We start from the raw sequence: 14,537 nt of genomic DNA, 5'->3' as shown, positions 1-14,537 counted from the left end.
CATACACACACACACACATACACATACATACATACACACACCTACACACACCTACCTACACACACACACACACACACACACCTACACACACCTACCTACACACACACACACACACACACACACACACACACACATACACACACCTACCTACACACACACACACACACACACACACACACATACATACATACACCTACACACACACACACACACACACACACACACATACATACATACACCTACACACACACACACACACACACTTGAGAACAGATGAGACAAAGGCTGCAAAAGCCTGAGACAGTGAGTAGGAAAGTGAAAAAAAAGGTGAGACAAATGTGAGACACGCATGAGACAAAGATGAGTGAGACCCTGTACACTGTTCTACTGCCTCCAAAGCCAGAAGAAGCCATACATATTCCCATTCACCATCACATAAACGGACGTTTTGTGGGGATAGCACACTGTATCCACGGCAACCCAACACTCTCTAGCAGGCGTACGTAATCTTATCTGCGCCCAAGGCCCGTGAGCAAGGGAGTTTTGTTCCAGCTGAGCAGGTGCTCGCCCAGTTCCACTGCTCTCAGGCTTAAGACAGTTGATTAGTGTTATCAGGGTCACTCCTGCTCGGCTGGGGTGAAAACGCGCAGGTGTCACGCTGTTCCCCAATAAAACTCTCCTTGACACGTCCGTGGCATTAAAGGGCGGGAGAGAACCCCACCATGTCAATCAGCATGCATCCTGCCTGTGTAAAGATGTGGAGAGAGACTGTTCATAGTGTTAATACGTCCGTGTTCAGAACGTTATTAGCATGTATTATTAACACGTCCCTGTTTAGAGTTGTTAACATGTATTATTAACAGGTCCCTGTTCAGAGCGTTATTAACATGTATTATTATTATTGACACACCTCTGTTCATAGTATTATTAAAATGTATTATTAACATGTCCCTGTTCAGTATGTTAACATGTTTCTGATCATCGTGTTCACATAAATATGTTATTAACATGTATTATTAGCTTTAGCATGTTTGTGTTACATGTTTTATTGTTATTAACATGTTTTAGTGTCATCTACCTGTATTAGTGTTAACATGTATTAATGCTATTAACGTTTTATGTTATTTACACGTATTATTAGTGTTAAGTTTTAATGTTATTAACATGTTTTATTAGTGTTATTAACATGTTTTATCAATGTTAACATGTATTAGTTATTTACATGTATTAGTGTTAACATGTTTTAGTGTTAATTACAAGTTTAATTAGTGTTATTAACATGTATTAGAGTTAACATGTATTAATGTTATTAATATGCATTATTAGTTAACATGTTTTAGTGTTAACATTTTATTTGTTATTAATATGTATTAGTGTTAACGTATTAATGTTAGCATGTTTTATTAGTCTTATTAACATGTATTAGTGTTAATTACATGCATTATTGTTAGTAAGATGTTTTAGTGTTAAGTCTTAGTGTTATTAAAATGTTTTATTAGAGATATTAACATGTTTTATTGCAATTTACATGGTTTATTAGAGATATTGCCATGTTCTATAAGTGTTATTAACATGTATTTGTGTTCAGAGACAAAAGAACAGCTCAGAGACTAAAGAGCATGACTAAAGAACAGCTCGGAGACTAAACAACAGCTCAGAGCTTCAGCCATGCTTTCAGTGCTCAGTACTTGTGCTTTAATTGGACACCAGGTAACAATGGAGGGTTTACTAGGACACCCAGTAACAGGTTTGTGTGTGTGTGTGTGGGGGGGGGGGGTGTTACATACAGCATGGTACACAAACCCTGTTAACTGCACTGTTCACTTTGAGTGAAGTCCTGGTAGTGAAGATTTCCACAGACTGATACCACTCCACCCACCCCTCCAGATGTGCTTGCAGCAGTCAGAGACCTCCAGACGACTAGACTAGGCCTCCACCATCCTCAAAACCTGCTTCTTCAACCATCCTTCCTACAAAGCTTTCCCCTAACAGCAGCTGCAATTGTTTACTGAAATTACACTTCTGGCCCTTTGAAATAAAGGTTAATTAGAAATAAAAGTCTCTCCACAAAAACAAAAGGCTGCCATGCAGGTGTAAGGCAGTACTGGGCTTAATGGTTTTGGCAGTTATAAATTCAACGCGGTTTGCTGCACCAGCACAGCGAAACATGCTGCATTTCCTAGGAGTGGAGGAAGAGATCTGAGACGAAGGTTCTGCTCGCAGGCTGGACACACCTGTAGAGGACACACCTGTAGAGGACACACGTTTTCTCCCCGTGTGCTCCGTTTGATCTCTCTGTTTACACATCGCTTCTTTCCTATTTGCATTCTTTCTTTCTAAGTACAAGATCAAAGAGTCTCAAAAGTAAAAAAATAAAAATCATAAATTTCACAATTTCTCTCATTTCTGGTGAATAATGCGCCGGCTCTATAAATGTTTGAAGTCATCAAAGTATCCCAGAGCCTGCAAAAGTTCCATCTTTAGAGCTTTTCATACAATATGAAGAGAATAATGAATCACAGGGATTCATCTATCTGAGGAGACAGCGTAAGGATGAATAAGAGCACAGACGTGTCTAGGTGAAATTAGCCCAGAAAATGTGTCAGCCAAACGTGTTAAGGTGCTGGACAAAAAGAACCTTAGCTGCCGTTATATTTGACCAACCGGGAAGCTTTGAACATTTCAGTTTAAAAGTAAACAAAGCAAAACTGAAATTTCTTTTTTTGATCTGTGTTATGTGGCTCAACAGGGTGCTACGCCATGGTTACATAAAGGCTGACATTTCAGACCTCTCTGACCTTTCTCCTTGTGTAAGGGTCGGTGCCAGGCCAAGGCCCCCTCCGGCCACCAGAGGGAGGCCTCAAGTCAGGCCCGCTACTAAACAGGCTTGATGCCCAACAGCTGGGCTAGACCATATATAAGCCCAGTGACCCAGTCAGTTTGCTAAAGTTCTGAGCCAAGCTCCTAGCTGATAACTTTGGGTATTAAGGTCTGTGAGCCCTCCTGCTGCACCTCACTTCTGTGCTGTGAGGGTGTTTGTGTTTTTACATGTCCCCTCCCCTCTACAGTTTTCCCCTCTCGAGTCTGTCTCTCTCCCAGGGCTCCCCTTAGCCATTACAGTTCCTCCGTGTTTTGTGGTTTTGTTTGGGAAGATTTAGTTTGGTGTTCCGCAGGGCATCGGGGCTTCCGTTCTTCCCGTGGCGTCCTTGGTTCTCCCTTTTCCCACGCTCGGCGTGGTGTTTAGTTTTTTTCTCCAGTTTTGTCGTCCTCCGTTCCTTTGAAGGGCGATATGTGCGCAGGTAGTTTTATAGCTGCAGCAGTCTAGCAGGTATTTGACCCGCTTGCAACAAAGTGACTGGGGTTCACTCCCCACCTTTTGGTTACTTACTTTTCTTGTTTTACCGGTTCTGTGATCGAACTGGTTTGCACACGGGCCCACCATCATTAGAGTGTGCTTGCTCACCCAGTAGGCTGTCGGTGTCAACACCTATCTGACCCGGGTTCGAGCCCATGTTACACCCTGAAGGTGTGGAGAATGGTGGGAGACCTGTGACCCAGCTCCTGGCCCTGTGCACATGATGGAGACGCTCCCAGTTTTCTGTCCCGCGGTGGAGGAGTCCAGAGCAGAGACACACAAGGAACAGCAGGATGGCTGAGGGGGTGTGTGTGGAGACCTTAGAGAGTCATCACCTCACAGCACCTGGAAACAGAAAAGGTCTCTGCCGATTCCAGACCCAGTGTCAGGTGTCCCGGTAGGGTCAGCGCTCTGAGGAAAAGCCAGCATGGCTGCAACTGCTTCCAGTGACCTCTGATGTCCGCAGCAGTTTTGTTAAGGAGAGAAGTCAGGAAAGCCCCAGTGGGAAGAGAACAGGAAGCGCCTGTTTACTTCAGACACAAACCCCAATCTGGGAAAGACTAATGTGATTCACAACAGCAGGACGGGTAACATGGAGCTTCAGTTGGGTGACCTACACCTCACATGTGTTTTACTCAGTTACAGACATACATGTGCCTCAGAGCCCCTGCTGGGTCATTCCTAACATAGTAGGATAATCATTTCACACTAGTAGCAGGAACCAACCGTGTTTTCTCTCTCTCTCTCTCACTCTCTCGCTCTCTCTCTCTCTCACACACACACACACACACACACACACACACACACACACACACACACACACACACACACACACACACACACAATGAAGACTGTTCTTCTGCCAACTATAGGGCCAAACAGCTCCCTTTTCTCTAGTTCCCAAATGACACAACAATAGCAAAGATGCATGCACACACACACACACACACACACACACACACAGAGCACGACTGAGATATAACCTGCTACTGCTGCGCTCATCTATCTGTAGCTACTCAAATAATCTACATACAAGCACCGTGTGGCTCACTTACACACACACACACACACACACACACACACACACACTTTCAGGCTGATACACTGCCCACTGCCTTGTCCTGTATTCCGTGTGGCACAGAATGTGTTTGCGTCCTAGCACCCAACATGCAGTGCAGCGTGTATTCAAAAGCAACGTGTCCTTAAAAATGTCTACAGGCGCCATGATTCATTAACAGGCCGGAGGGTCCTCTCCCTTGACACTAGACCCATAGTTACCCAGTCGCGATGGCTCAGGGTGTATTCTTTTGGAGCAGCTCCCATCACTCGCTGGTACAAAGGTCGCAAGGAACCACTCAGTCTCTCTCCGTCTGGGGCCTGGGTCACTTCACCGAGTGAGCTGTGCATGTCCTGCTGTGCGCTGCATCAGAAAGAATCATGTGCCCAATTCTTCTCTTTTGCCATCGTCCTGTGCAACGACCCGGCAAAGGAACAAACAAGCTAAACCCATAACGCCGCCCTTTGAGAAAAGCAAAGGAGAGGACAGAGGAAGACTGGCCCTTTTTCCTCTCCTTCTGTCCATCTCTCTCTCTCTCTCTCTCTCTCTCTCTCTGTCTGTCTCTCATGCTCTCTCTCTCTCTCTCTCTCTCTGTCTGTCTCTCATGCTCTCTCTCTCTCTCTCTCTCTCTGTCTGTCTCTCATGCTCTCTCTCTCTCTCTCTCTCTCTCTCTCATGCTCTCTCTCTCTGTCTGTCTCTCATGCTCTCTCTCTCTCTGTCTGTCTCTCTCTCATGCTCTCTCTCTCTCTCGCTCTCTCTCTCTCTCTCTCTCGTGTATTTCACACGCTTCTAAGCAGACACCCCAAAGCTACCCATAAAACACATCCACACTCATTAACCACGTACGTCACGTTTATAGCTCTGTGTCCAGCCTTCACGCACCAGGACATTCACGCCTCTCGGACCCCCTCCTCCTGGCTAAGCGCACCGGCCTCGAGCTTAAAGAAGACCACACGGCGCCGTCAGCCTAACAGCGGCTCGTGACCCTCGCTTGGCTCCGGGTAGGGATAACTCCAGGATGGAAGGAGATTTCACTTTGCCTGGCGTCGGTCTCGGCTGGAGAAAAGCACAGACGGAATTTGGAATGTTCGAAGCCACTGGTCTGTTGAAAAACCCGTCAAGCCTCCATTTCATGTGCAATCCCTCTTCTAAATAAGGGGAGATGTAAAATTCACTTTGCATTTGCATTGTATTTACATATTCATAATACACAGAATCCTATTACACAATATTGTAATTAGAATTGTTTCTTTTGTACGCATAATTATGAGATGTAGCATGATGGTCTTGAATTTATACATTTTAATTGTGTTTGTGAGGGCATTTATTACCATACTCCGTGGTAAACTTCTGCCATGCTAAGGTTCCTATTACTCACTTTCCGCTCGTTCGTGCCGACGAGCCACACGCTCCGTTTGCTCGCTGCGTCCAGCGCGCGGCGGCCCTGGCAGCGCAACGCGTGGGCCCTGCGCGAGACGACACTGGTTGCCGCACTGCATTAGTGCAGCTTGTGCACAGTGACTGTGGCTGGTTCCGTCCGCGACTCCGCACTGGGGTGCATTGTGCATTTCATTAGCAAGACAAATGTGGCGCGCTGGAGAACAGCCAGCGGCAGCCAAAATAAGGACATGAAAACAGGGCTTTAAAAAAAAAAAAAAAGGTGGTGTAGGTTTATCTGCAAAGTAGAAATGGAGACGCGTGCATGTTTGATCATGGGATGCAAAACGTGCTTCCTTCACTTTGCGGGGCAACAGAGGACACTTGGCTGATTACACGGGGCTCCTGTGTTTGTGATTAATCCCTTCAATTCGAGCAGGCCTGCGACATTCCCACGCAGTTCCCACGCAACGCTCGAGATCACGGCCTGCTATGATGCGCGATAAGGAAAGGCGCACGGAGACCCGGGGCGCGTGCGTTGAGCGGCGGGTGGAGTGTGTGTTTAAAGAGTCTCTCCTGAACGCGCCCCATTTCCGCCGGAGCGGGTTCGTGAAACGAAAGCCGCGCCGTGCACCGAGACGCAGAAGCACACGCAGAGGCGTGGCGGTGGCGTAAAAGCGCCCCCCACACACACACTTTAAAACTGGCAACAGAAGAATGAGATAAACGATAGCAGGGGGCACATCCATCAGGTACTCCGAACCCCACAGCACGAGCGTCGGCGTGGGCTCGATTAAACCGAAAACGCTGCCCGCGTGCGCGCCGCGCGCCGTGAGCCCGCCGGACTCGCTCTGCTCCAGCAAGGCAGATTAGTTTCGGGATGAGACGGAATGCGCAATGCCATTGACAGATAAGATTTTTAAATAGTAACTAAAAAAAAAAATACCCAAAATGTGTTAAAAGATTTCGTCAGTCTCCTACAGGAAGGCGCCGAACGCACTCAGCATCGAGGTCATAGCCACGTGCCGGAGAAACGGATTAGCATGCGGCCCCCGTGCCCAGGCCTATGTGGGTATTACTCATGCACTTCTGCCCCACGGAGAGTCGCCATCAGACTCTTCACTGCACAGCAGCCTCCAGACACGCGCCGGAACAAATTCATTGCTCTTTCCAGTCAACACGCACATCTATGCTGCTCATTTCCCTCTGCTTAAACAGTAATAGAAACATGGCTTAAAGCCACCTTTCAGAACAGCCGAGCATACTGTACAGTTTCAGGTTGTGGTTCCGTGGTTGTTCATCTGATCCGTTTTCTACGTAGGAATAAACCTAATTGCCATTATGTAAATGAGCGCACTGAGAAACTGCCTATCTGGCAGCGTGAGGTAGACCGCGTGTGGTAATTAATCGCAGGGGCCCTGCGCGTGTGCCAGACATGCGGGAACGCGCCCGGGGGGGAGACAAGCCTGTCTGGCAGAGAGAGAGAGAGAGAGGGAGAGAGAGAATAATCTGGACCAACAGCTCTGAGTTTTGATTAAGACAGAGAACATGTTAAGGGAAAACTATATTAACGTTAAGAATTCAGAGGGACAGAGTCGAAAATTCACACAATCTACACTGCACAACTAAATCTTATACAACACATGATTTCCAACTGGCACTGCAGTACAATGTGTGTGTTAAGGGTCATAATCTGGACACCACACCCACACAGAGTTTACCAACTGTTCAACATATGTTTATACACTGCTAGGTACATCGCATCGATGTACATGAGCTACAATAACAATCACCCCAACACACACACACACACACACACACACACACACACACACACACACACACGGACACCATCTGCAGTGATAATGTCTGATAGCCTGTCTCACCGTGTTAAAGTGAACTTTGCTGTAACTTTGAGGCAAGTGAAATCTGACGTGGGTCATAATCCAGATATACAGTCTCTCCGTCATTTCTGGGATGAGGAGGACATTTCACAGACAAATCACTTCTAGCTGCAGTGAAAAACATTCGAAATATTCTGAGAACGGCTGCCACCATGAAGCACCTACGAGTCTGAGGGATTCTGGGTAGAGAGTGCGCTGGGGTCATTTCCATGGGGACCCATCACAGCCGTGTCATCAGAACTCCCTGCAGACAGAAACAGAAAGGCCAACTGAAGATACTGAACAGTGACCCGCTGGAGCGGGACTGACACCCGCCCTACGGCTTACCGTCCTCTCTGGTGCTGTCTTGTACACACACATTCACACACTCTCACATTCACACACTCTCACTCACACACACAAACTTAGTTTCAGGTCAGCGTTATAATTACACGTTCAGATATTTCCGGTCAGTGTTATATTTACACACGTTCAGATATTTCAGGTCTATATTTACACATGTTCAGATATCAGGTCAGCATTATATTAACAAGCTTCCTACCTGGAGTTCTGGGAGCACTGAATAAATCATTTTCAGAGTATGAAAAAGCTCGTAACAATTAGAGTAGCATTTAGAGAATACTTCTGAATACCTCTGAATACCTATATTTGTTAATAGTCTTGTTATTAGTAAAATAAAGGCCTGGAAATTAACTAAAGCATAGATGTTTTTTTGTTTGGTTGTTGTTGTTTTTTAAGATCATGACTGAGCAATAACTCTGCAGTGCACTAAAATCATTTGAACAAACAAAACTGTTCTCATTCACAGAGCATGAACTGTCTCACTCCACAGTCTGTCTCACTCCAAGCGCTGCAGGTGTCCTGTGGTCAGTCTGTTTGCATTAGCACTCAGCCCCTGACTGACTGAGCAGGGAACGAGATCTGGATCAGTCCAGACAGACAGCAGAAATGATGAACCAAATAAACACGGCATTAAAAACCCAAACGTATAAACTCTGCTTGGAATAAAAGGCAAAACTGCACATGCAGACTGAGCTCAATTCTTAAAGCAGACTGAACATGGATCAGGCATTTACGCAGGACACACAGTCTCATAATAGATGTTTAAACACTTTGTTCGGCAAAACATCCAAGAATGAACTTATGAAATTTAAATGATCTTAGTTTACATGTCACACGTGCTTATTGTACACAATACTGAGTGTACAGTGTTATTCTGTGTATCGTGGAGTGTATAGTGTATAGTATTCTGTTCGTCTTAAGTCTCCCGTGTGTAGGTGTTTTAAGTTAAGGTATCGTATTATGAATACAGAGTAAGCTATACATGGGCTCTCTGTATGGCATATTGTGTACATATGTGGGTGTGTGACCGTTCTCCAGGTTCTGTCAGACTCACTGTGCAAACTGTGTTCCATAGTGCAACTCCTGATACATAAATAAAGACAGCACACATACCAGGAGCTCTACACACCAGGAAGAACAAAATACACATTTGTGAGCAACGATCATGGTAATGTATGTGCTGGGTGCGAGTGCGCACGCACGTGTGTGTGCGCGCGTGTGAGTGTGTGAGGGTCAGGCGGATGTGTGTGAGCATGTGCACATGCAGAGCAAGTGAGCTGATGTGTTTTTCTGCTCCCTTAAGCATTCACATGTTCTCCACACTAACCCTGTGTGGATGAAAGTCAGGTGTGACTGTGTGTGTGTGCACGCGTGTGTGTGTGTGCGTGTGAGCTCAGATGTGACTGCGTATGAGTGTGAGCTCAGGTGTGACTGCGAGCTCAGGTGTGACTGCATGTGTACGCGAGAGCTCAGGTGTGACTGCGTGTGTGCGCGAGAGCTCAGGTGTGACTGCGTGTGTGCGCGAGAGCTCAGGTGTGACTGCGTGTGTGCGCGAGAGCTCAGGTGTGACTGCGTGTGTGTGTGCGAGAGCTCAGGTGTGACTGCGTGTGTGTGTGCGCGAGAGCTCAGGTGTGACTGCGTGTGTACGCGAGAGCTCAGGTGTGACTGCGTGTGTGTGCGAGAGCTCAAGTGTGACACTGTGTGTGTGTGTGTGAACTCAGGTGTGACACTGTGTGTGTGTGTGAACTCAGGTGTGACACTGTGTGTGTGTGTGTGTGTGTGTGTGTGTGTGTGTGTGCGCGAGAGCTCAGGTGTGACTGCGTGTGTGTGTGCGAGAGCTCAGGTGTGACTGCGTGTGTGTGCGAGAGCTCAGGTGTGACTGCGTGTGTGTGCGAGAGCTCAGGTGTGACTGCGTGTGTGTGCGAGAGCTCAGGTGTGACTGCGTGTGTGTGTGTGTGTGTGTGTGAGCTCAGGTGTGACTGCGTGTGTGTGTGTGAGTGTGTGAGCTCAGGTGTGACACTGTGAGTGTGTGAGCTCAGGTGTGACACTGAGTGTGTGTGTGAGCTCAGGTGTGACACTGAGTGTGTGTGTGTGAGCTCAGGTGTGACACTGTGAGTGTGTGTGTGAGCTCAGGTGTGACACTGAGTGTGTGTGTGAGAGCTCAGGTGTGACACTGTGTGTGTGTGTGAGAGCTCAGGTGTGACACTGTGAGTGTGTGTGTGAGCTCAGGTGTGACACTGTGAGTGTGTGTGTGAGCTCAGGTGTGACACTGTGAGTGTGTGTGTGAGCTCAGGTGTGACACTGTGTGTGTGTGAGAGAGAGCTCAGGTGTGACACTGTGTGTGTGTGTGTAACTGCACTGCTGTGACACAGCAGTGGAAGGAAACAGTACCATGGAGGACAGGAGGTGTGTGCAGCACAGTAAATTCCTGAACGCATCACGGTACCATAGCAACACGATATTCTTAGGGGGGAAAATCCCCCTATGCAAATACGCTGCTCTTTTCCACACGCACACGCACACACACTCTAAGGTTTGCAGATGCCTATTTAAATTCCCTAAAGTGATGCATGTTCCCATGAGCCCTGAGAGACCTGCTCTGATCTGACCTGTCAAGCTCCCAGATAGCTTTCTGAAAAATTGCATGTTCCATTCATTCCCATTCACGTCCCACTCATGTTTTGACTCGCATTTTGACTCGCGTTTTGACTGTGCATCAGTCTTTAAGTCCATTCCTTTTACATCATTTAAACCTCTGCTGGCATTTACGATTTCTTCTTCTATAAAAAGAAGAAGGTATGTTGTTTTACCAAATCTAAGCATTTATTCTGTTTTGCGCTTGTTGATGGACAGTGCGGGTGTGTTCTCTGTACAGAAGCTCTTTTGCGGTTCCAGCCATCTTTAGTGACAGACGTATTTAACCTCTGCTTGTGTGTGTGGAGAGGGGGTGTGTGGTCATTCTGTTCTCTCTCTCTCAGCAGAGAGGGTCTGTATTGACCTGGACCTGGAGCAGGTGCTCCTTGCTGGAGATGTTTCGGGGGTGAGAGTCTGAGGTCTTCTGGGAGTCAGGGACTACTCATAGCATAATGCAATCAAAGGCTATTAAAACAGGGAGCTTGCAAACAATCAGTGAGCCCAAGATTCTGGTATATACTGCTGGGTGTCAGAACAGAAGACAATGAAACACTACAGAGATTTGAACACACACACACACGCTTGCTCTCTCTCCATTACTCAGCTTCTGGCTATATGTTGAAAGAGCTAAAGAAACCTAATGATCTTTTTGCCTGTTGCTTGATTAGAACTCCAAAACTCACGGGTCACTGTCCTCCCGCGGTTATGAGTCACTGTCCTCCCGCGGTTATGACTCACGGGTCACTGTCCTCCCGCGGTTATGACTCACTATCCTCCCGCGGTTATGACTCACGGGTCACTGTCCTCCCGCGGTTATGACTCACGGGTCACTGTCCTCCCGCGGTTATGAGTCACTGTCCTCCCGCGGTTATGACTCACGGGTCACTGTCCTCCCGCGGTTATGAGTCACTGTCCTCCCGCGGTTATGACTCACGGGTCACTGTCCTCCGGCGGTTATGACTCACGGGTCACTGTCCTCCCGCGGTTATGAGTCACTGTCCTCCCGCGGTTATGACTCACGGGTCACTGTCCTCCCGCGGTTATGACTCACGGGTCACTGTCCTCCCGCAGTTATGAGTCACTGTCCTCCCGCGGTTATGACTCACGGGTCACTGTCCTCCCGCGGTTATGAGTCACTGTCCTCCCGCGGTTATGACTCACGGGTCACTGTCCTCCCGCGGTTATGAGTCACTGTCCTCCCGCGGTTATGACTCACGGGTCACTGTCCTCCCGCGGTTATGACTCACGAGTCACTGTCCTTCTGGGATTGACCCACAGGCCGCTAAAATTCACGCACAGCCAAGACTGAAATCAAACAGAGATGGGTTGATTAGTGAAAATCTACAGCCAAATTAAAGAAACAGAGACACAGATATACTGTGGGCGTGGCTTTGTGGGCGTGGCTTTGTGGGCGTGGCTCTGGCTGGGCCATGGAGCTGAGCATTAAAGCCCTGGTGAATCAGTGAACCAGTGATGCACAATGCACCTCAAACAGATCAGAGAGAGAACGTGTGTGTTTGTGCGAGAGACAGAAGGAGAACCTCAGACATCCACAAGTCATTCTGAGGGACAAAGTCAAGTCATTATAGGGTCAGTTTATAATGTGTGATGCAGAGCAGAGTCAGATAACAGAGGCAGTCAGACCACGTCCATAAGGCTCTATAAAGAACTGTAAAACCGACTGGGACTGTAAAAAAAGGACTGACACAGATGAAGCGGGTTCACGTATGTGGACACACACTTCGATGAAAAGCTTGATGTGAAAGTTATTTGCTGTTAAGCCTTTTTGGTTCTCCTTGGAACACTAAGTGTTCTGGATAACCAGAGTTATCTCACCCACACACACAGACTTTGCCTTGCCTGACATCACTCGTGGTTTAGGTTGGTGTGATGAAGGCAAGTTGGTAACGTGACCCTGTATGTGATCTGGAACTCCGGACTAATGTCTCATCCGTTCTACCAGCTAAGCAGGAGCGTCCTGAGGCATTTGGAATTACGAACCGGACACAAGTGGAGATTCCCTGTTTCCTGCAGCAAACAGCTGGCGCGTGCTCTCAGCGCTAATTAACATCGGCTAAAGGGTTTGTTTGCTTCCGGAACAAACGTCACGAAAACAACAAATGAACCTCAATAATTCAGCAATGGAGTTATGCTTCTTACATCTGTCACTTTTAGCACTCGATGGTTTGAACCCATATTTCACAATTTTGCAACACTGAAATGTCATAACGCTGCTCCTGAATAAGGCACGGTAGCTCCGTGTGTTACTCAGAGGGAGCGCAGTGTGCTACACAAGCACCGAGGAGGCAGGTTGCAATCTTCTGTCCTGGTTTGGCAGAACAATACAGCTGTTTGAACTTTGTAAAGAGCAAAACCCAACGTGAATGCGGTGAGCGTGTCTGGCTGTGATTTTGCGTGGCCGTGAGCCTGTCTGGCTGTGATTTTGCGTGGCCGTGAGCCTGTCTGGCTGTGATTTTGCGTGGCCGTGAGCCTGTCTGGCTGTGATTTTGCGTGGCCGTGAGCCTGTCTGGCTGTGATTTTGCGTGGCCGTGAGCCTGTCTGGCTGTGATTTTGCGTGGCCGTGAGCCTGTCTGGCTGTGATTTCGCGTGGCCGTGAGCCTGTCTGGCTGTGATTTCGCGTGGCCGTGAGCCTGTCTGGCTGTGATTTCGCGTGGCCGTGAGCCTGTCTGGCTGTGATTTCGCGTGGCCGTGAGCCTGTCTGGCTGTGATTTCGCGTGGCCGTGAGCCTGTCTGGCTGTGATTTCGCGTGGCCGTGAGCCTGTCTGGCTGTGATTTCGTGTGGCCGCGAGTCTGTCCGGCTGTGAGTTTGTGAGCCTGACCGGCTGCGAGTCAGTGATATGAACCCCGTTCATCTGCACCACCACCCTGGATCCCTCAGGCCTTCCCTGTGACATCTGCGTTCACCGATGTGTGCGTGACGGTGGGAGGTAGGGGAGAGCTGGGGTGGGGAGCTAACCCCACACCGCTCCACCCTTAACCCCACACCGCTCCACCCTCTCTCCTCTTGCCTCAGCAGCACAGCCGTGGGTTCTGTCAGTCTACTACCACCCATCCACCCCACGACAGACCACCCTAGCAGCACTCACGTTAAGACACGCAGGACAGTCCTCCGCTGCTCTGGGCAAGCTCACCCTGTGCCCGCTGCTCAGTAACTTCGCCTCACGCCTGAACACGCTCCTGTTGTCTTCCTTCTCCGGCTGGGCTGTAATCCCTCCAATCTTTCCTTTAATGTGTGCTTCTTCGCTTCCTTCGCACCCTTCTGTAGACCCGCCACGTCCTCGCTGTGTGTAACGCAGCCCTCCTTTCGTCACGTATGTGAGCACGCCCCTCAGGCTGTCTGTCTGTGCAGGGTGGCCGGAGAGCCTCGGAAGAGTGAGAGAAACGAGGAGGAGGAGGAGGAGGCTCTCACGCTTGAGCGAGACCGATGGGAGAGAAAGACTGGGTTAACAGATTAACCCTGTTCAACAAGGCAAGGCTAAGGCCTGCCTGTCTGCCTGTCTGTCTGTCCACCAACCTGTCTATCTGCAAAGCTGTCTCTTTTTACTGTCGTCTTCTTCTTGCTATCAGGGCAAGGGCGTTTCTCTGCTAGGTTCAGTAAATCCAGACATCACGGTTCACACAAGTGTGCAATACGTATGCATGCGTGCTTCCATAACTCTACATACTGATATAAAGGCTCCCAAAGTTGTAGTGTCTGTGCCATCCACCAGGCTCGTGCAGCTATCCGTGGACATGGCCAGAAAGCAGAACTGCATCCCTACCGAAGAGATTGGGAAAACAATTAAGAGAAAGAGGGAGAGAGAGAAAGGGAGAAGAGAAGATGGATAAGAAAGGTGGACTGAGTAAG

At 48.3% G+C, this 14,537-nt stretch overlaps 1 long non-coding RNA gene across 1 annotated transcript; it reads right to left on the bottom strand.

Moving 5' to 3' along the window:
• Positions 1–3,094: 3,094 nt before the first annotated feature.
• LOC118242356 lies at positions 3,095–5,393 on the bottom strand. The gene is made up of 3 exons (XR_004776795.1): positions 5,259–5,393; positions 4,634–4,823; positions 3,095–3,808 (listed from the first exon to the last, which is right to left on the bottom strand). It is a non-coding gene; the product is annotated as an uncharacterized LOC118242356 (long non-coding RNA).
• Between the last annotated feature and the right edge of the window lie 9,144 nt (positions 5,394–14,537).

This window comes from Electrophorus electricus, chromosome 13 (assembly GCF_013358815.1).
Source record: "Electrophorus electricus isolate fEleEle1 chromosome 13, fEleEle1.pri, whole genome shotgun sequence".
NCBI classification, from domain to species: Eukaryota; Metazoa; Chordata; class Actinopteri; order Gymnotiformes; family Gymnotidae; genus Electrophorus; species Electrophorus electricus.
The sequence above is the reverse complement of the archived record's forward strand: the minus strand, read 5'-3'. Positions and strand labels throughout refer to the sequence as shown.